Source organism: Hyperoodon ampullatus (genome assembly GCF_949752795.1).
Source record: "Hyperoodon ampullatus genome assembly, chromosome: 3".
In the NCBI taxonomy this organism is placed as follows: Eukaryota; Metazoa; Chordata; class Mammalia; order Artiodactyla; family Ziphiidae; genus Hyperoodon; species Hyperoodon ampullatus.
In genome coordinates, this window is record NC_136916.1 from 106,033,959 (window position 1) to 106,054,632 (window position 20,674).

Genomic DNA, 20,674 nt, shown 5'->3' on the forward strand with positions numbered 1-20,674 from the left:
AAAATGGTAAAAAGAAAAACAATTTTTTGGCATCTGTCAACTGCTTGCTTGCCATTCTAGTCACATCTATCAGGAAGATGGAAGGGAAGGGAAAATATTACTCATTGATTGCCATTCACTCCCTTAGCGTTTGTCGAGTCCCTTCCATTGTCAGTCACCATGCTAGGCACTTTCACACAATCACATCACTTAGTCAGTTCAGTCTCACTGTCAGGAAAGCATTATTTTCATTTTAGACATAGGGAAATTTTATGCAGAAGCATGGAGTTTGAAGTTAACCTACTTAAGTTTTAAGTTCAATGACTTGGCTCTTCAGCAAATAATGGTGATGGGCTTACAACTCAAGTGACCCCTTTTCAAAAACCATGTTGGTATCAGTGCTTCATATTTTCCCAACGCTGCTTTACAGATTTTTTTTTTAAATGACACTTCCCGTTCAAGATGGCAGGCTGAGTACACGTGTTTGTCTCCACTGACTCTGGAGACATTATTGAAATAACAGTACAGAAGCACAAAAATCATCCACATAAAAGTGAAGTGAGTAGAAGGAGACAGAGGTCATCAGTTGACTGTGTCAGTTATAAATCCATTGCCTTTCTGCTCCAAACCCACCCATTGTTGCCCTGCTTTTGGTGCTGAAACATCGCCCCCTTGCCAGCTGACATGTTGTTAGATTTTATCACAGGGCACTGGAGCGACACTAGTGGAGGAAGGGGTATTTCCTCCTGTTCTAGCAGGCTTTTGTGGTCCAGCACCTCCCCGCACACTGCTTCTCCTGACGCTCCAAAATGCAGTTTTCCAGTAAGTTCCAACAGCGTCACACCTCTGCACATATGGCTTCCACCAGCACCTCTCTGATGGCTTTGCAGTGAGTTCTGAGGCTCAGAACCTTCCTGAGATGGTTCCCCCTGGCACCCCTGAAGGTGACTCTCCAGTAATTCTTCCTGGCATGGTACCTCAGCTGAATTCACCATCCAGTGAGCTATAGCCATGCTCTCTCCAACCATATATGGATCAAACTCCTGGGGGAGGGGACCATTTTCCAGACTTCTTCCTTCCTTGGGGACTCTGCTTCAGCCCTGGGGTAGTGGCTGCTCTCTACGTCTCCTATTCTTGGCTCCAAAGATAAAGTCAGTGTATCTATTGTAAAGAGCAACAGGAATATACCAGTAATCAGAATGACTTGGCTCGCAGAGATTTTGGCAGGAGCTAACTGATCACAGTATTTATAGGAACAAAATAGATGGACATCTCATTAGAGGATTGTTTGATCTATATAAAGGAAAAACTCTAGTCTGGGAGTAAAAAAAAAAAACCTGATTTGAGTCACCGCTGTGGAGAGTCATGATTTCCTACTCAGTTTCCAGATCTAAGTCAATTTATAGATCCAGAGCCCTTTGATTGAGAAGGGAGCTGGATCCCCTTGAAGAATAGCTCTGCATCATTTCCAAAAGTACATACCATCATTTCCACTTATACATACCATAAATCTTCTTCCCCCAAAGTACTTGTGATCATATTTTAGGTTACTATTCATTGGAGAAAGACAATACCCAGACATTTCAGGGATTACTAGACACTGGCTCTGAATTGATGCTAATTCCTAGGCACCCAAAACACCACTGTGCCTACTAGTTAAAGTAGGGGCTTATGACGGTCAAGTGACCAATAGACTCTGAGCTCAAGTGTGACTCACAGTAGGTCTAGTTGGTCCACAGACTCACTCTGTTGTTATTTTCCCCATCCTAAATGTGTAATTGTACTAGACATAATTAGTAACTTGCAGAATCTTCACTGTGGTTCTCTGACCCATGTGTTGAGGGCTATTGGGATATATCCCATAAAATTAAAGATCTACTTGTACCTCTTTGTTCATTGCAGCACTATTTATAATACCCAGGACATGGAAGCAACCTAAATGTCCATTAGCAGAGGAATTGTTAAAGAAGATGTGGTACGTATATACAAAGGAATGAAATTGTGTCATTTGCAGAGATGTGGATAGACCTAGAGACTGTCATACAGAGTGAAGTAAGTCAGAAAGAGAAAAACAAATATTGTATATTAATGCATATATATGGAAACTAGAAAAATGGTATAGATGATCTTATTTGCAAAGCTGAAATAGAGACACAGACATAGAGAGCAAATGTATGGATACCAGGGGGAACAGGGCAGGTTGGGATGAATTGGGAGATTGGGATTGACATTTATACACTACCATGTATAAAATAGATAACTAATGAGAACCTACTGTATAGTACAAGGAACTCTACTCAGTGCTCTGGGGTGACCTAAATGGGAAGGAAATCCAAAAAAGAGGGGATATATGAATACATATAGCTGATTCACTTTGCTGTACAGCAGAAACTAACACAACATTGTAAAACAACTATACTCCAATAAAAATTAAATAAAAAAAGATCTAAATATAGACAAAGTTAAAATTTAAAATAATATTTAGGAATAATCTTAAAACGGATGAGACATTCTTAAACATGGCATGAAACTCAGAGCTTATATATGAGAAAGGTAAATGAAAAAGATAAATATATTTGGCTACATAACAATTGAACATTTTTGCATGGCAAAAGGCACCATAAACAAAGTCAAAGACAAATGATATACTGCAGCAAATATGTGCAACACATATTATTGATAAAATATAAAGAGCTTCTATAAATTGATTCCCCCCAAACCCCAAACAGTCCAATAGAATAGTAGGAAAAATATGAGTAGAAAATTTACAGAAGAATATAATCAAATAACTGATTAATAAACATGAAAAGATACCTAACCTCTAGTAGTAAAGAAAATTCAAATTTAAGCAGATATGAAATAACATTATTAGTGTTAATTATATTATTAATGTACCCCATAATCTTCACCCTCTCTCCGAAATAAAAAGGAATCTAAAACTAGCAGCCTTAGACTTCCTTGGTGGTCCAGTGGTTATGACGTTGCACTTCCACTGCAGGGGGCACGGGTTTGGTCCCTGGTTGGGGAATTAAGATCCTGCATGCCGCACAGCACGGACAAAAAATAGAAAAAAAAAAAATGGAATAGCCTGGTTTCTACCTTTTTGCTCCTTTCTCTAGACTAGAAAATGTATACAAAATATGATTACAAATGCATAGAGTTTTGTATTTGATGTTTGTTTTTATAAAAATGATATATATTTCTCTACAACTTGCTTTTCTCACTTGATAATGTATAAGGACCATCCATTCAAGTAAATAATACATACATAATTCATTCTTTTGAAAAGCTGCATAATAATCTATTCAATGGATGTGCTATAATTTATCTAACTTTTCATCCATTTTTCATTGCATAGAAAGCAAAGTAGGTAATATAGAAAGAGAATAACAATTAGATTGTCATCAGATTTCTTGTCAGGAATAATGGATGCTAGAAGACAATGCATTTAAACAAGGATGTTTCAACTGATAAAATTTTATAATTCCTGAAGATGATACAGCAGTCATAAACTTTTATGTTTCAAATACAACAAAGCCTGCTGACTTTTGCCAGGCCACATAACCCAGACATGGCCACACTGGGTTTGCACACTTTCTTTGAATTTCTATACACATTATTACCCAAATAAGCAAAACTTAAAAAGCGTTACCATTAGTGAAGGAAATGGGACCTTATACACTGTTGTCTGGAGGGTAAAATGGTACAGACTTTTGAAAAGCAGTTTGACAGCTGCATTAAGACTTTAAAATATTCATATATGTTTCCTAGCAATTCTACTTATCTGCCTTTAGCCTAAAGATTTCATCAGGTAGGGGAGCAAAGCTTTATCAACAAGGATAAACACAGCATTATACATAATAAGGAAAAACTGAAAACAACATAAATAATTCAACAACAGGAAATTGTTAATTAATTGTAGATCATCTATTAGGTGGCATATACAATCTTCTGAAAATCATATTTTAAAAGACTATTTAATGCCATGAAGACTGCTCAGGATATAATATTAAGGGTAAACACGAAACAGAAAAGCATGGGTTTCAAAATACTTCCAGTGCTATGGGGTAAAATACTTTGTAGGCTGGAAGTTTGTTACTTTAATATCTACTTAGACTTTCAGTTATAAAATGAAACAAACCATCACAGAACACTAGGATCAACTGCAAATTTGTAAAAACTAGATATTCAAGGAGAAGGTGTTGGCAAAGTTCATTGCGTAAGTAAGGATATTGGTGCTTCTGCAGAGGATGTGGTTTGTTCTGTTAGTCTGTCAATCAGCTAGAATTGCAGAACAATGTTCTGGGCGTGGCAGACACCACTCAGAATAAGCAGTCACCACAGTAAAGGATTTGAATGGTGCAATGTCAGAAATACAGATAAGTATGTTACCAACTGAAACATAATTACAGCCATTACAAAGTGCACTGAGTAAAATGGAGAATCATGGCTGTGTTGGTGGCTTGAACGTCAAATGACACTCTTGATGCGGGATGCACATACCTCCTAAAATCTCTCCATGGGTGACCCATTCTCCTCCCCTAATTTTGCACTCATTCCCTCTTGGAGCTTTCCCACTATCACATGGTAGTGACCCCTACTTCGACCTCCCTTCCTACTACCTCCAAAGATAAGGCGTCTCAGTGTGATGGAGCCAGTTGTAGACAGATTCGGAGGGCTGGCCTTTTTTTGGGTCTGGGCTATGTCCATGTGTGCGATTTGTGCAAACAGAAAGTCTGTTCTGATGCTCTAATGACTCAAAAAGACTAGGAGGTAGAATAGGGAGGGGAGGCTGAGCTCATTGGAATATTCTAAAGGGGATGTGAGAGAAGAAGGAATGGGGGTTGAAGCTAAGCCTTAAATGTCTATGTCCATGGGAGACGGTATCTGGGAATCTACAGAGAGGAGCTGCTGCTTTACGAAGCTCCCCATCCATAAATCAGAGAAGGGTCATTAGGATCCACATCTCAGGGAAGGTTCTGTGCTCTCCAGAAAGGCAACTTATCTCCTAGGAAAGGTGGGTGGGAATATCCCCCCAGGGCTGGGACTATAGACAGGAATTTATCTCTGCCTAGCTTACTCTCTATCCCGCAAGATGCCAGGATTGTGTTGTGGGAGCCTAGACGTGAGGGATGTGCCTTGTTCACCACCGTGAGTGACCAGAGTGTGGCCAGTGAGGGGCTGTTCATAGTCCCGCCCAGACTGCAGTAAGGGTGTGTGTGTGTGTGTGTGTGTGTGCCTGTGCTCTTCTAAAGACTCATTTCTGGCCCTGCCTGGTTACCCTTTGGGTACTAGGTCCTTATCCAAGGGAACACAGACTTTCCCCCTTCCTTCCGTCCTTCCTTCCTTCTTTCTTTCTTTTCCTTCCTTCCTTCCTTTCTCTTTCTTCCTTTCCTTCTTTTTAAATTGAAGTATAGTTGATTTACAAACCTCCTTCTTTCTTTTTAATCCCTGAGGATAAAATGCTAAATCTCCAGTCCAGGCTGCAGAAGCCAATAGCCACTGATCAAAGAGGCACTACTGGGCCTGCCACTCTCCACTTTCAGAGGCTCTGGGCTTTCCTCTCCTCAGAACACAAGGTCAGGCTGGGCCAAGGCTCCTTAGGATTCTGCTGTGGGGGAGAGGAAGCCTGATCTTATCCCTTAGGGAACTCCTTCTAGAGTTTTCCTACTGATCCCTATGTCTAGGAAGTGTGGCTGACGTTTGCACAGCTGATTAGGACCGTGGTAATCGTTCAACAAATCTAAGAACAGGCCAGTTTTCATACAGTTTAAGTGTGCAACTTAGCCGAGGTCATCAAATTTAAAAAGCAAATTTTGCTACTGGAGCTTTAAATGTGTTGCCATTTGAAGGTAGTCTTTCAAAATCCTCTGTGGTAAGTGTTACAGAACTTTTTTTTTTAAAGACAGTCTTTGTATTATAAAAGCAATACTATTCCTAGAAAATCTAGTAAGAGAAGTAAAGTAGAAAGTCAAGGGAAAGAAAACACCTGAAGCTCCATCACCCATCAAAGCTCCATCAGAAGAAAATTACTTTTGATGTTTTTGTAAATTTCATTTCAAATTTATTGTTGATTTGTTAAATTCAATAATTTCTGCTTTAATCTTTTAAAATATCCTTTCTTTTTTTAAGATAAATTTATTTATTATTTATTTATTTATTTTGGCTACGTTGGGTCTTCATTGCTGCACACGGGCTTTCTCTAGTTCCGGCGAACGGGGGCTACTCTATCGTTGCAGTGTGTAGGCTTCTTATCGCAGTGGCTTCTCTTGTCGCGGAGCACAGGCTCTAGGCGCATGTAGTTCATGTAGCTTCATGTACTGAAGCATGTAGCTTCATTAGTTGTGCCTCTCGGGCTTAGTTGATCTGCGGCACGTGGGATCTTCTCAGACCAGGGCTCCAACCCGTGTCTTCTGCATTGGCAGGCGGATTCTTAACCACTGTGCCACCAGGGAAATCCTTAAATGTCCTTTCTACTTTGAGTTTATTTGCTTTTTTTTTTTTTTTTTTTTTTTTTTTTTGCGGTATGCGGGCCTTCCACCGCTGTGGCCTCTCCCGCTGCGGAGCACAGGCTCGGGACGCGCAGGCTCAGCGGCCATGGCTCACAGGCCCAGCCGCTCTGCGGCATGTGGGATCCTCCCAGACCGGGGCACGAACCCGCGTCCCCTGCATCTGCAGGCGGACTCCCAACCACTGCACCACCAGGGAAGCCCCTATTTGCTATTTTTTAAAGTAGTTTCTTGGATGGAAAATATACTTCTATAATTTTCAATCTTTCTTAAATAATCTGTAATTACAGTATCTAAAATTATATATCTACGTGTTTTTTCTGAGCAGTGCTTTGACCATATCCAACACACTTAAAAAAATTTGGCATCAGGCTTCCCTGGTGGCGCAGTGGTTGAGAGTCCACCTGCCGATGCAGCAGAAACGGGTTCGTGCCCCGGTCCGGGAAGATCCCACATGCCGTGGAGCGGCTGGGCCCGTGAGCCATGGCCGCTGAGCCTGCGCGTCCGGAGCCTGTGCTCCGCAACGGGAGAGGCCACAACAGTGAGAGGCCCGTGTAATGCAAAAAAAAAAAAAAAAAAAAAAAATTGGCATGTTCTCATTTCTTTCTTTTTCTTCTTTTAATATTTATTTATTTATTTTTATTTTTGGCTGCACCACATCTTAGTTGTGGCACGCAGGATCTTTTTTTTTTTTAGTTGTGGCGTGCAGGCTTCTTAGTTATGGCGTGACGCCTTCTTAGCTGCCGCATGCATGGGGCATGTTTTAATTTCCTCTTTAAGTGAAGAATTTTGATAAGGGCATTTTGACAAAATTTGTGTCATTTAATTATCCAATACAGCAGCCACTAGCCACATAGGGACAGTGAGCTCTTGAAATACGGTCAGTACAAATTGTAATAGGTTTAAGTATAAAATATACACTAGTTTCAAAGATTTAGTATGAAATTTTAATTATTTTTATATTGATTACATATTTAAATGGTAATATCTTTTATATACTTGGTTAAATAAAATATATTAGTAAAAGTAATTTCATGTTTCTTTTATTTATTTAATGTAGCTACCAGAAAAATTTAAATTACAAATGTGGCTTACAATTGGGATTCATATAATATTTCTATTCAGTTGTGTTAATCTATAGCCTTATTTTTTTCATTGGAACTATTCAGAGACAGGTGTATTAAATTAATCTACTGAGATTGGGATTTGACAATTTTGAAGTTACACAGATCTCTAAAGATTCATGATATATAATCTTGGTGGAGTGTACCTTTTATCAATATAAAAGACTGTATCCTTATTTGCCCTTTTTAATGCTTTTTGCCTTGAATTCTCTTTTGCTCTGATTTTAATGTTTCTACATTGGCTTTCTTTTGGCTAACATCTTACATAGTATCTTTCTCTATTGTTTTATTTTCAAATGTCCTGAATCATTTTGTTTTAGGTGTGTCTTTGTAAACTGTACACAACTATTTTTTAAAAATACAATTGAAAGAATCTTCAATATATTAATTCAGCTCATTCACTTGTGTTGTGATTATTAATATATTACAAATGGTTCCTGAAAACTTCTTTTCTAATTCCGGAGGCATTGTTATCTCTTTCCTGACTTCTGATGTATTGGATCGGTGGCCTTCCGTTCTTCTCATCCTTACTCACGGTGGGGGTGAGCACCTGTGTTCTTGGCTGCCTGGCAGGAAGGTAGAGACTGGAGAAGAGACATCCCGCTGGAGCAGCGTCTGCAAAGAGTCACTCAGCAGCTGTCTCCCCCTCCTGCCTCCCTGCATTGCACCTCCTGGCTCAGAGCACCATAGCTGCTCCCACCTTTTGACACAGTGCCTTTTCCAGGGTTTGGGGATATGGTTTCAGCTAAGATGGCTCCACTCCTTACAAATTCTAGTCCATCAAGGACACCACTTCATATTTTCATGGGCTGCTGTTGATTTTTTTTCTTTTCTTTTTTCTTTTAACCTTTTCCACAATATCTAGTGATATAATGTGGAGAGACAGGCAGAAGTATGGCTTCATTTACCATCTTTATCTCATTATGGTATGTTCACTTTCTGGCTTTTTTCTCCATGTATTTCTTATTTTAATGTAATTTTGCATACACAATTTTGTGTCCTGATTTTCCATCTAGCATTTTAACTTAAGAATCTGCCCTGCACTATTATAAACTACTTAAAAACTTCATTTTTAGTGTCTATAATATCCCATCAAGGAAAAATGTCCAACATTTCCTTGTTATTAGGAATTTAGGTTATTTCCATTTTTCTGCTATTATTAAAAGATGATAAAATTACTTGTACATATAGCTAGCTATATATATATATTTTTTAACATCTTTATTGGAGTATAATTGCTTTACAATGGTGTATTAGTTTCTGCTTTATAACAAAGTGAATCAGTTATACATATACATATGTTCCCATATCTCTTCCCTCTTGCGTCTCCCTCCCTCCCACCCTCCCTATCCCACCCCTCTAGGCGGTCACAAAGCACCGAGCTGATCTCCCTGTGCTATGCGGCTGCTTCCCACTAGCTATCTATTTTACATTTGGTAGTGTATATATGTCCATGCCACTCTCTCACTTTGTCCCAGCTTCCCCTTCCTCCTCCCCTCTAGCTATAGTTTATATTTTGGATTGTAGCCTTGGGTGGAGGTGCCACTGTCCTTATAGATTGTTAGCAAAGAGCTTAGGTCATTGCAGATTTACTCAAATTTTAGTAAAACAATATATGTGCTTGGAGCATACACGTTTTTCTGTGCTATTGCAATTCTTTGAGATCATATGCCAATGAAAACCAGGAGAATAGGACAACTCTTCAATGGACATAGATCTGGATTTAGGAGATAGTATCCTAGCTATGTGGATGTCCATGGATGCTGGTAGAATGTTCTTTGCTGTCATCACTCTCAGAAGGGTGAATTATAACAAAGTTAACCACATTTTCTGAACCACGATGGGAACACACCTCATATATTGCCCTGGTCTGACAAATGTTCTACATCTGTACTGTTCAGTATGATAGTCATTAACCACATGTGGTTACTGAGCACTTGAAATGTGGCCAGTCTAAGTTGAGAACTGCTGTAAGTGTAAAGTACACATCGGATTTCAAAGACTTGGTATGAAAGAAAAAGTTAAAATACATCATTAATAGCTGTATACATTGATTCCATGTCAAAATGATATGTGCCTCATATTGTATTTCTATTGGACAACACTGCTCTATTTCATGCCATCTGAGAAGCTCAGAGATGTACAGGACCACAGATACAGCTGTTTCTTACCTCCTCTGGCTGTAACACTTTATTATTAATTTCCTGACACTCCCAGTCCCCACTGCAGAGGCACCATCTCTTTACCCACGTCAGCAGCAGCTCCTTTGCTGTCCTTTAACTGGAGTACTTGAGAATTTGACAAGCTAAGGATCACGCTTTCCCTCCTGTTCTCTACTCCCTAGCACTCCTGCCTGCTGAAGGTGAGTGCAGGAGGCCCGCAAAGACTAATGTTATGTGCTAAAGAGCATTCTAAGTCTTTCTCCCTGAGGCGAACAAGTTTGGAAAAGCTTTGAAATGAAGAGCTTTAGATTAAAAGTGCACAATTGCATAAATCTCTCATGTAGGAACATGTAGATTTGTCCATTCTTTCATTCATTCAACAAATATTTATTTATTTGTTTTTAATTAATTAATTAATATTTTGGGCTGCGTTGGGTCTTTGTTGCTGGTGCAGGCTTTCTCTAGTTTCAGCAAGCTGAGGCTACTCTTCATTGCAGTGCGTGGGCTTCTCATTTTGGTAGCTTCTCTTGTTCTGGAGCACGGGCTCTAGAGTGCAGACTCAGTAGTTGTGGCTCTCGGGCATAGTTGCTCCGCGGCATGTGGGATCTTCCCAAACCAGGGCTCGAACCTGTGTCCCCTACACTGGCAGGCAGATTCTTAACCACCGCACCACCAGGGAAGTCCCAACAAATATATATTGAGTGCTTACTCTGAGTCAGTCACTGTTCTGGGCTCTTGAGGTACATCAGTGAACAAAGCAGATAGAGATCAGTGCTCTCCTGGAGCTTATAGTCTAGGCAAGGCGTATGGATAATAAACAAGAGACCTTATAAAAAAGTAAATGACATAGTATGTTGGAAGGTGATAAGTATGGTGGAAAAGAAAAAGTCAAGAGGGATCCAGAGTGATGGAAGGAGAGGGGAGTAGAGAGTGGCCAAGTTTGGCTTCATTGAGAAGTGACATTCAAGCAAAGCCTTGAAGAAGGGGAAGGTGACAGATGTGTGGCTATCTAAGGAAAAAGCATTTCAGCAGAGGAACAGGCAGTGCAGAAACCTTAAGGCAGGAGTGTGCTCGGCATGTTTGAAGAACCCAAGGAGGCCACTGTGGCTGGGAGGAAAATAGTAGTAAGGTCGGAGATGCAAGGGGGAGCACAGATCATTTAGAGCCTTCTAGGTCATGGCAAGGATTTGGGTTTTGCTATGGTCTGAATGTTTATGTCCCTTGCAAAATTCATATATTGAAATCCTAAACCTCATGTTGATGGTATTTAGAGGTGGGGTCTTTGGGAAGTGCTTAGGTTCTGAGGGTGGAGGCTTCATGAATAATGGGATTAGTGCCCTTATAAAAGAGGCCTGAGAAAACTCTCTTACCCTTTCCACTGAGTGAAGCTATAGTGAGAAGAAGCTGTCTATGAACCAGAAAGTGGGCCTTTACCAAACAACAAATTTGCCAGCACCTTGATCGTGGACTTCCCAGCCTCCAGAAGGTTAGAAATTAAATTCTACAATTCTGTTGTTTATAAGCTACCAGCCTATTGTATTTTTGTTACAACAACCGGAACGGACTAAGATGGGCTTTTACTCTGAATGACATGGGGAGTCACTGCAAGTTTTTAAGTAGAGGAGGCACCTGCTCCAGCTGACATGTTTAAAGTCTCACTCAGACTCCTGTGTTGAGGTTAGACTTTAGGCAGGCAAGGATGGAAACAGGGAGAGATATGACAGTGGCTCCCACCAGGTAGTAGCAATGCAAGTGGTGACAGTGTTACATTTTGATACATAGTGAGTTAGAACCAACAGGATTTTCTGAGACATCGGATGTGAGGTATGACACAGGGAAATCAAGGATGACTCCAAAGTCTTAAGTCTGGGCAATTGGAAGGATGGAGTTGCCATCATCTGGGAGAGGGAAGGCTGAAGATAGAGCAGGTTTGGGGAAAATATGAGAAGTTTAGTTTTGATATTTATTAGTTATCTATTGCTACATAACAAAATACCCCAATATTTAGTGACTTAAGACAACCATTTATTAGCCCAGTTTCTGTGGGTCAGGAATGGTTTAGCTGTGGTTCTGGTTCAGGGTTTCTCCTAAGTTTCCAGTCAGGATGTCAATAGGGGCTTGAGGGCTTAACTGAGGCTGGAAGATCCACTTCCAAGATGGTGCACTCACATGGCTGTTGGTAGGAGGCTTAGTTCCTGGCTACATAGGCCTCTCTGTAGCTGCCTGAGTGTTCTCACAACTTGGTAGCTGGCCTCTCCCAGAGCAAAGGATCCAAGAAAGAGAGAGAGAGAGAGAGAGAGAGAGCAACCAAGATGGAAGCCACAGTGTCTTTTTGTGACCTAGTCCCCGGAGTTACACACCATCACCTTCACTGCACTAAAACCAGCCCACGTTGAAGGGCAGAGGAATTAGGCTCCACTTCTGAAGGAAAGCATATCACAGAGTCTGCGGACACGTTTTAAAATTGTCACAGGTGTATTAAGTTTGAGTATCTACTAGGTATCTCAGTGGAGATGTCAAGTAGGCATTTGGTCCACAAACCATAAATGTGGGAGAGGGTGTGGAGAAAAGGGAACCCTCCTACATTGTTGGTGGGAATGTAAGTTGGTGCAGCCACTATGGAGAACAGTATGGAGGTTCCTCAAAAGACTAAAAATAAGGTTGCCATATGATCCAGCAATCCCAATCCTGGGCATATATATGTGGAGAAAACTCTAATTCGAAAAGATACATGCACCCTAATGTTCATGGCAGCACTATTAACAATAGCCAAGACGTGGAAGCAACCTAAATGTCCATTGACAGATGAATGGATAAAGAAGATGTGGTACGTATATACAATGGAATACTAATCAGCTATAAGAAAGAATGAAATAATGCCACTTACAGCAACACAAATGGACCTAGAGATTATCATACTAAGTGAAGTAAGTCAGAAAGTGAAAGACAAATGCCATATGATATCACCTATATGTGGAATCTAAAATATGACACAAATGAACTTATCTACGAAACAGAAATAGACTCACAGACATAGAGAACAGACTTGTGGTTGCCAAGGGGGGTGTGTGTGGGAGGAATGGATTGGGAGTTTGGGATTAGCAGATGCAAGCTATTACCTAGAATGGATAAACAACAAGGTCCAACTGTATAGCACAGGGAACTATATTCAATATCCTGTAATAAACTACAATGAAAAATATTATGAAAAACTATACGTATAACTGAATCACCTCACTGTACACCAGAAACTAACACAACATTGTAAATCAGCTATACTTCAATAAAATAATTTTGTAAAAATGTAGACACTTAAATACGCTAGTCTGGGGTTCGAGAGAGAGGTCTGAGCTAAAGACATAAATTTGGGAGTCCAGAGCATACAGATGGCATACATATTGGGCCACTCCCTCTCTCAATAAGAATGCACAGCAGCAGGGCAGACAGGAGCTGTGCACTGGCTGACAAAATGGCTGTGGTCACCGAGTCCACATGTAGCTGAGTAATGGGAGTACCCAACTGGGATGCGTCCAAGGGATGTAGCATCCCCATTAGGGAGTGGGATCTGCTGTCAATTTCCTTCTCCCACATCCCTGCCCAATCCACTATCCTGTTACCCAGCTCTGGAAACTATCATCTTTCCAAGAGTGAGCTTCTGTCATTAAACACTCCCATTTCCCAGGAGGCAGAGTGAAAAGCTGGAAAGAGCAGGTGCTTTGGACTCAGACATGGATTTGAATCCGGGCTCCAGATTTGTTTCCCTGGGCAGTTTGTGACTTTACTTAACCACTTCTGTAAAATATTATACTTGGATAATAATGCCTTTATGATAGAATGGATGATAGGACACTCTGAAGGCTCAGCACAGAGTAGGTACTCAGTAAAAGTTAGTTTCTTTTTTCTCAGACAGATTTGGAGTCTGGGACACTGGGGAATACATTTTATGTCCCATGATCAGGCTCCCAGGTGGAGGTAGGGAAGGGGCTAAAGCCATCACAGCCATCTCTGCTGCAGGATCAACTTCACCATACCTTGGCGTTTGGCCCAGGATGGGGCCCACGTGGTGGTCAGCAGCTGGAAGCAGCAGAACGTGGACTGGGCAGTGGCGGCGCTGCAGGGGGAGCGGCTGAACATGACGGGCACTGTGTGCCACGTGGGGAAGACTGAGAAGCGGGAGTGGTTGTTGTCCATGCTGAGGGGCCAGGGATGGGGGTGATATAGGTGCAGAGATCAGAACACACAGACCCAGCCTAGGGGAGTCAAAACACTCCTTAACATAATTTTGGATATTTCCCAGTGCCAGACATATACCAACACTCCATCACATTAGTATGTGAGGCGCTCGATGTTGTTATAACAGCTTTACGGCGGGAAACAGACCTTAAGTGTCAGGGATGATTCTGAACCGAGCTCTGCCTCACTCCAAAGCCCGCATTCTTAAGCAGAACTGTGGCTCTGCCCCTGGCAGGTCCCTGCAGGGTACAGATGCCCGAAGCCTGGTGAAGCTGGGACAATGCCCATGACAGGGGCTGCTCTGTGGACCGGAGCAGGGGAGATGCCAGGCTGGGGAGCCCATCGTGGTCACTGTGGGAGTGGGCACTCTTCTTGGGGGCTCACAGGGAAAAGGTTGTTTTTGAAGAGGCTTAAAAGACAGTGGGGGGCTTCCCTGGTGGCGCAGTGGTTGAGAGTCCGCCTGCCAATGCAGGGGACACGGGTTCGTGCCCCGGTCCGGGAGGATCCCACATGCCGCGGAAGCAGCTGGGCCCGTGAGCCGTGGCCACTGAGCCTGCGCATCCGGAGCCTGTGCTCCGCAACGGGAGAGGCCACAACAGTGAGAGGCCCGTGTACCGCACAAAAAAAAAAAAAAAAAAAAAGACAGTGGGAATCAGCCAGCTATGTTTTCCAGAGAAGAGACACCAGGTACATGGGACTTAAAGAGTGAAGATTTGCAAGAGTGAGGGAGAGCTAAGAAGAGGTGTCTGCCTGGAAGTATAAAGGGTGAAAGAAGAGAGTCCAGCAGCGCTGGGAGCTCAGAATTCAGGTCAAGTGCAGGGTTCTAACTTAGGCACCGTCCAGTTTTCTCCCAGAGTGTCTTAGGGTGAGAGGAGTCAAGGATGAGGCCACAGTGAAGCTGCCAGCAAACGGTCAGTGTTCCAGGACCCACTTGGATCAGCCAAGCCCTCCCAGATGACTGTGGAGGGAGGGAGGAGGTTTCTGGTCCACAGTTTCATCTCTTCCTCACCCTCTGTGCTGCCTCTATCTCCCCCCAGGCCCTAGAGTGCTGGGGGCATCAAATTCCTGGTGTGAGTGCTGCAGTCAACCCCCTGGTGGGGAGAACCCTGGGGGCCGGTAAGCAGGTGGGGGACAAGGTGAGGCCCGGGGAGCATGGAGCTGTGAGGTTCTCTCCGTCTCCCAAATCTACTCGCACACCTGCATGTGTTCCCAGCTGCCCCCTGTTCCTTGGAACCACAGCCCCCGGTCCCAATGGGTAGAGCGCACCTGGGTCAATCTGCCCAGGTGGCCAGTGATGCTGCAGATCTTCTCTACTTCAGCCTTCCTCTAAGCCCGAGATGTGACGGGACACACCCGCTCAGGGCCAGATCCTCTCTCTTGGCTCAGAAACCTGAGGCTGTTGTAGTCTGGACTCATTGGCACCCATTCTGATCCTTCCAGTCTGGCTGTCCCAGGGACACCTCACCTGTCCCCAGACATGGCTGAGAAAAGGGACCCTTGCCCGGCATCCCAGATGGAATGAACTAAGCACAGCAGGGGCTCCTGCTGCCTCTGCAGACTCCCTGCCCCTGCTGTTCTGAGGGCACCATCCTCACCCCTCCCCCGATGCGGGCAGAGGTGGGTCCTGTGATCAGGGAGAGCCTCTTTCCTCCTTGTTGAGTCTTCCTCTGCTGACCACCCCTTCCTTTCTCTCCTTGCAGACTGTGCCCCACTTCCTCTCTTTGGTTCTCACATTCCCTGGCTTTCCCAGCCAAGTTCCTCTCCCTCCCTCCTTTGCCCAGCCTCAGGCTTTTCTAGGAAAGTCAGATTTCTGCATCTGACCCTGAAACAGCACCGTTGTTTACCTTGTGCAAATTCTCACCTCTCCTCATTAAAGCAGGCACTAACACCCCAGCTTTCCTAATGTCCTTTCCTGATACTATTTTCACTGACCTGGTTCTCTGGAGGGTGATGTGCCATGAGGAGAGTGTGGCGTGAATGACAGTGAGGGGTTCATAAGCCAAGTGCTCCTGGTGGGTGAGCAGGTCCCTCAGACCCCTCCTCCGCACTCTGGGAGAAGACCATCCACACCCCCAGCTCCTCCCCATGGGACTCCAGGGAGCGGAGGTGGCTGCTTCCCCACCCTGTTCTGATTGCAGATCCTGGACGTGAACGTGAGGTCCCAGCTGTGCTGTTGAGCCAGCTGCTGCCCCTCGTGGAGAAGAGGGGGGAGGGCAGGGAGGGCCCTTGGAGTTGGGGGGACTCGGCCTTGCTGTCCTCTACGCCAAGGGGACACTTGGGGAAGGAGCCCGCAGTGGAATACCCCAAGGAGAGAAGGTAGAAGGAGTGTGCTCTGGCTGCCAGGGTCTGTTCCCCGTCACCTCCTGAACCACATCTGCAGGCTACTTTGTCCTGGGGGATGTGGCCAACACAGCGAAAGGGAGTGTCCAGAAGGAATGTGGCCAGCAGATTCCAAACCCACAGAGAAGCCCCAGTCACCCCTGACAGGCTGTGTCCTCTGAGAATGGCAGGGCAGATGCCAGGCCCAGGGCCTGGTAGTGTAACCCAGAGAGCCAAACCCCTCCAAAGAGGCCAGAGGAAGCCCCTTCAGTCTCTCCCCTGCACGCCTCTGGTAGCCAAGTTTTTCCCCCCTTTGCTTTTCACCTCTTCTTGTCTGAATCAGAAACAGTTCTAGATTTGAAACTCAGGTGACTCTAAACGTATTTCCCTCCTATGGGAGTGGCTGTCCCCTGGGCTGCACCAACCTCACCCTGACTCCAGGCTCCCAGCTTTGTCCTCCAGAGATCCAGCTACTGATTGGCCCTGACCCTGTGACTGGTTCCAGGGAGTCCTGGGCTTTTCCAGCAGGGGAGGCTGTGTCAGCATCCTCTCAGGCCCAACATCCCCAAAGATTTTACTTCTCCCCAGAGACCCTGGCCCCATCCCCAATTTCCCTTCTTCTCCCATTATAGCTCAGTTCTGTCTCCTCGTCAGAAGCCCATTTTCTGGGAGCATCTGCTTCTCATTTGTGCTGACCTTTTACCTCATCACACCTGTCTGTCTCCTCACAGGGGAGGCTCTGCAGTGCTCATTGCCACTGCTGCTGTCTATGTACCTCCACACAGTGAGTGGGGAGCTTTGGAAGGGGGCAGTGGAATGGATGCCAGGGTGTCAGGGAAGTGAATATTGATCCTGTGTGATAAAAATATCCACGTGCACAACACTGAACATCTCTCTGGTCCACACTTAAAATCACACTCATTGCCTTTATCTCATTCAAACCCCGCACCCTCAGGGCTGCCATGGATGGTTGTACAGGTTGTTCACTGTGCAAAGGCACCAGGTCCAGAGACAGGGACAAGTGGGAGCTGAAATCCAGTCTATGCTCTGCTCGCCAAGCCATGCACCCTGGAGAGGTACTCTATTCTCCTGAAGGAAGGGGGTGTCTTGAACATGCATTCACCAAGTCTGGCACCAGAGGGGCTGTATGGGCTCAAAGGAGAGTTCTTTTAAAAACTCACACCAGGGGGCAGTATAGACATGGCATTCCTGTGACTATCAACAGGCAGCGCTTATAAACCACATAGCAGATGAGGAAATTGAGACCTAGAGATCTTAAGTGACACTTGCCCAAGGTCGACCAAGTCATGGTACAGCAGGGGTCTGGCCTTGGGTCTCTTCAGTCCCATTCCCTGACCTTGCACCTAAGCTTTTCTCTCTGGGTCGAGTATAGACCAACATAGCCTCTGCCTTCCTGACTTTTCTTTAAGCCCGGGCTTCATCCTGCTCCTGCTTCTATTTTGTTCCTTGGTAATTCCCAGGGGTGGAGTGGGAGGCGCGTCTGAGTTGGGTCTAAGGGAGAGCAGGTTTATCCTCCACGGCCCTGGAGGTCCAGCAAGAGCTCCTCCCCTCACTGGCAGTGTACTTTTACTGTTTCTTTTTCCTTCTTAAATGCTGGACCAGTACCACCAGCAAACTGCCCCACTGGGACTTACCAAGTCCTTGGCTGTGGAGCTGGCCCCATAAGGGCATCCGCGTGCATGGTGTGTCTCCAGGACTTGTCAAGACTGACTTCAGCCGAGTGGTGAGGATTCAGCAGCTGCCAGCAGTTCCCATGCCAACCACCCTGTGCTTTCCCCGGCTGGGCAAGCCGCTCGGGGCTCTGAGAACAGCAGCCTCTCACTTCTCTGTAGCAGAATCAGGGCTCTGGCTTCTGTGAGAAGATCCAGTGGAATCCCCAGCCCCGGCCCTAAGCAGGGTCATCTTCGCCAAAAGGCACACATCTGCCAAGAGCAGCCACTCTTTTTTCCCCGTCAAAATCCTGTCTAGCACTGACTCTTTGAATGTTTTTCAGGTTGAATATAATCTGGCTGTGCAAAACTCTTTTAAAAATCTCTTTGGGGGCTTCCCTGGTGGCGCAGTGGTTGAGAGTCCGCCTGCCGATGCAGGGGACACGGGTTTGTGCCCCGGTCTGGGAAGATCCCACATGCCGCGGAGCGGCTGGGCCCGTGAGCCGTGGCTGCTGAGCCTGCACGTCCGGAGCCTGTGCTCCGCAATGGGAGAGGCCACAACAGTGAGAGGCCCGCGTCCCGGAAAAAAAAAAAAATCTCTGTGGATCGCAGAGGTAGGTGGGGTCCTCAGAGGAGACAGGACTCTGATTGCATCCTGGCTTATCAGAAATTCCTCTCAACGAGTCTGGGGTTGCACAGCCTGGGAGCCGGGGGCTGGAGGACAGGAGGAGCCTGGGAGGTGGGAAACAGGGATGGAGGTATGCTGGGCCCTCCAGCCAGGTCAGCAGGGAGACAGAGGTCAGAGTTCATTAGCACATGCACCGAGACTGCAGTTCTGTCCCCCTTCCGTGCAGGGCAGGGCAGTCAGAGGACTGTGGGGACTCCGTCCTTCCTGTGCTCTCCAGATGCCAGCTACATCACTGGGGAGAATGTTGCGGTGGCCGGCTTTTCCTTGAGGCTCTGATATCCACCGGAGGCTGTTGCTCTGGGTTTGGATATTGAATTTCACCCTGGGAACCAGATGGTGATTGGCTAGGAGAATGAAGGCCAGGCCTCTAGGAGGTGTTGTAGGTGAATTCTAAGACAAATCTAGTGTAGGGTATGGAGGTGGGGAGACAGAGTTGCTGCTGAGCAGTTGCTGAGCTGAAGTCTTGATTGATTTTGTTTTTTTGTTTTTTTTACTGGCAACGAACTTGTTTTGAAACTCTTAACCTCAGCTTCCTTGTGAAGTTGGCAAGTATGAGCAGCTGCTTTGCCTGCAGATGCTATCCCTGCATCAGTGGTCCATTTCCTCACCACTACCCCCTTCCTCAGGAGAGCCTTCCTCCACGTATGTCACCAGCCCTCAACTGAAACCGTGTAGCTCTGACTGGGACTTGAACCCACGTGCTGGGACTCAAACCTGGCCAAAACCCTGCTTGGGACTCGAACCCATGGTCTTTTAATTAGAATCACTCACCTGGTGTCTAGACTTACTGAGGCTCAGGTTCTTTGTGTCTCAAGGACAGAAAGAATTCAGTGAGAGACAAAGTGATAGGTAAGAAGTGGATTTATTTAGACAGAAACACACTCCACAGACGGAGTGTGGGCCATCTCAGAAGGCGAGAAAGGCACCAGGGTATGGGGTTGTCAGTTCTTATAGGGGTGGGTAATTTCATAGGCTAATGAGTGGGAGGAGTATTCCAGCTCTTTTGGGAATGGGTGGGGATTTCCAGGAATTGGGCCACCACCCACTTTTTGATCGTTATGGTCAGCTCTGGAACTGTCATGGCACCTGTAGGTGTGTCATTTAGCTTGCTGATGTGTTACAGTGACTGTATACTGAGGCTCAAGAGCTAGTGGAAGTCTGCCACTTGTCCACTATCTTGGACCCATTTGGTTCTAATAACTTTATGTCATGTCCTCGGGATATGTCATTCTTTCAAAAGTTGTGCCCTGCCCCCCTTCCCTCCTGTTTCATCCTGAGATGCCGGGGGGGGAAAACAGTCTTTGCCTGGGGAGTTAGGGAGGTGGTAATTAAATGTCTTGCCCAGTCGCCCAGGAGCACACCCAAGAGCCTGTCCCTCACAAGGTTAGTGGCTCCAAGAGGAGATTCATCTCCTCTTACATGTCTCCCTCCCCACCTCCCTGCCTGGGAGCCATGGAAATAACCTGGATGAGGAATGGACGATCTGCTAAGAGTCCCTCCTCTGCCACTGTCTTTACCTTTTCTGGTCTTCATTTTTCTCAGCTATTAAATAACGGGTTGGGTTAATAGCCCCTACCCCTGCCCCCCTCTATTTTTCTGTGAGACTCCCTCTGTTTCCTGACCCTCTAGCTTCTGGGTCCCACTGGTCTCGGTGGTTCCAGCTCCCCTCAACATGTGCCACTCTGAGCCTTGTCACCACCGCAAGGTTATGGCCTCTCTCATAAACACGTTCCTATCAGGGAGCAAAGGAAGCTGGAGAAATCTGGGTCCCTCAAGGGGCGGTGGCTCAGACAGACCCCCAGCTTCATCGCACACAGGGGGTGCCCTTCCAGTCCAGTGGCTGTTACACTCCAGTCCTCACCCACATCCTCCTCAGAATTCACACCACCAGCTCCACCACCTTCATCAACACCGAGCCGTGAACCTTCCCTCACACGCCTCCATGGCTGGCCCAGGCCCCCAGTTTTCCCCAATGGCTTTTGAAAACTGC

The 20,674-nt window shown here is 45.3% G+C and overlaps 1 pseudogene across 1 annotated transcript in view; it reads left to right on the top strand.

Annotated features, from left to right (window-relative positions):
- The window catches only part of LOC307049611 (dehydrogenase/reductase SDR family member 2, mitochondrial-like), a 66,869-nt pseudogene extending 47,909 nt beyond the window's left edge, over positions 1–18,960 (top strand). Inside the window, exons 6-11 of the transcript in view lie at positions 13,789–13,927; positions 15,045–15,143; positions 16,146–16,160; positions 17,950–18,070; positions 18,696–18,754; positions 18,851–18,960. The product of the transcript in view is annotated as a dehydrogenase/reductase SDR family member 2, mitochondrial-like (transcript). The remainder of the gene's footprint in view (positions 1–13,788; positions 13,928–15,044; positions 15,144–16,145; positions 16,161–17,949; positions 18,071–18,695; positions 18,755–18,850) is intronic.
- The last annotated feature ends 1,714 nt before the right edge of the window (positions 18,961–20,674 follow it).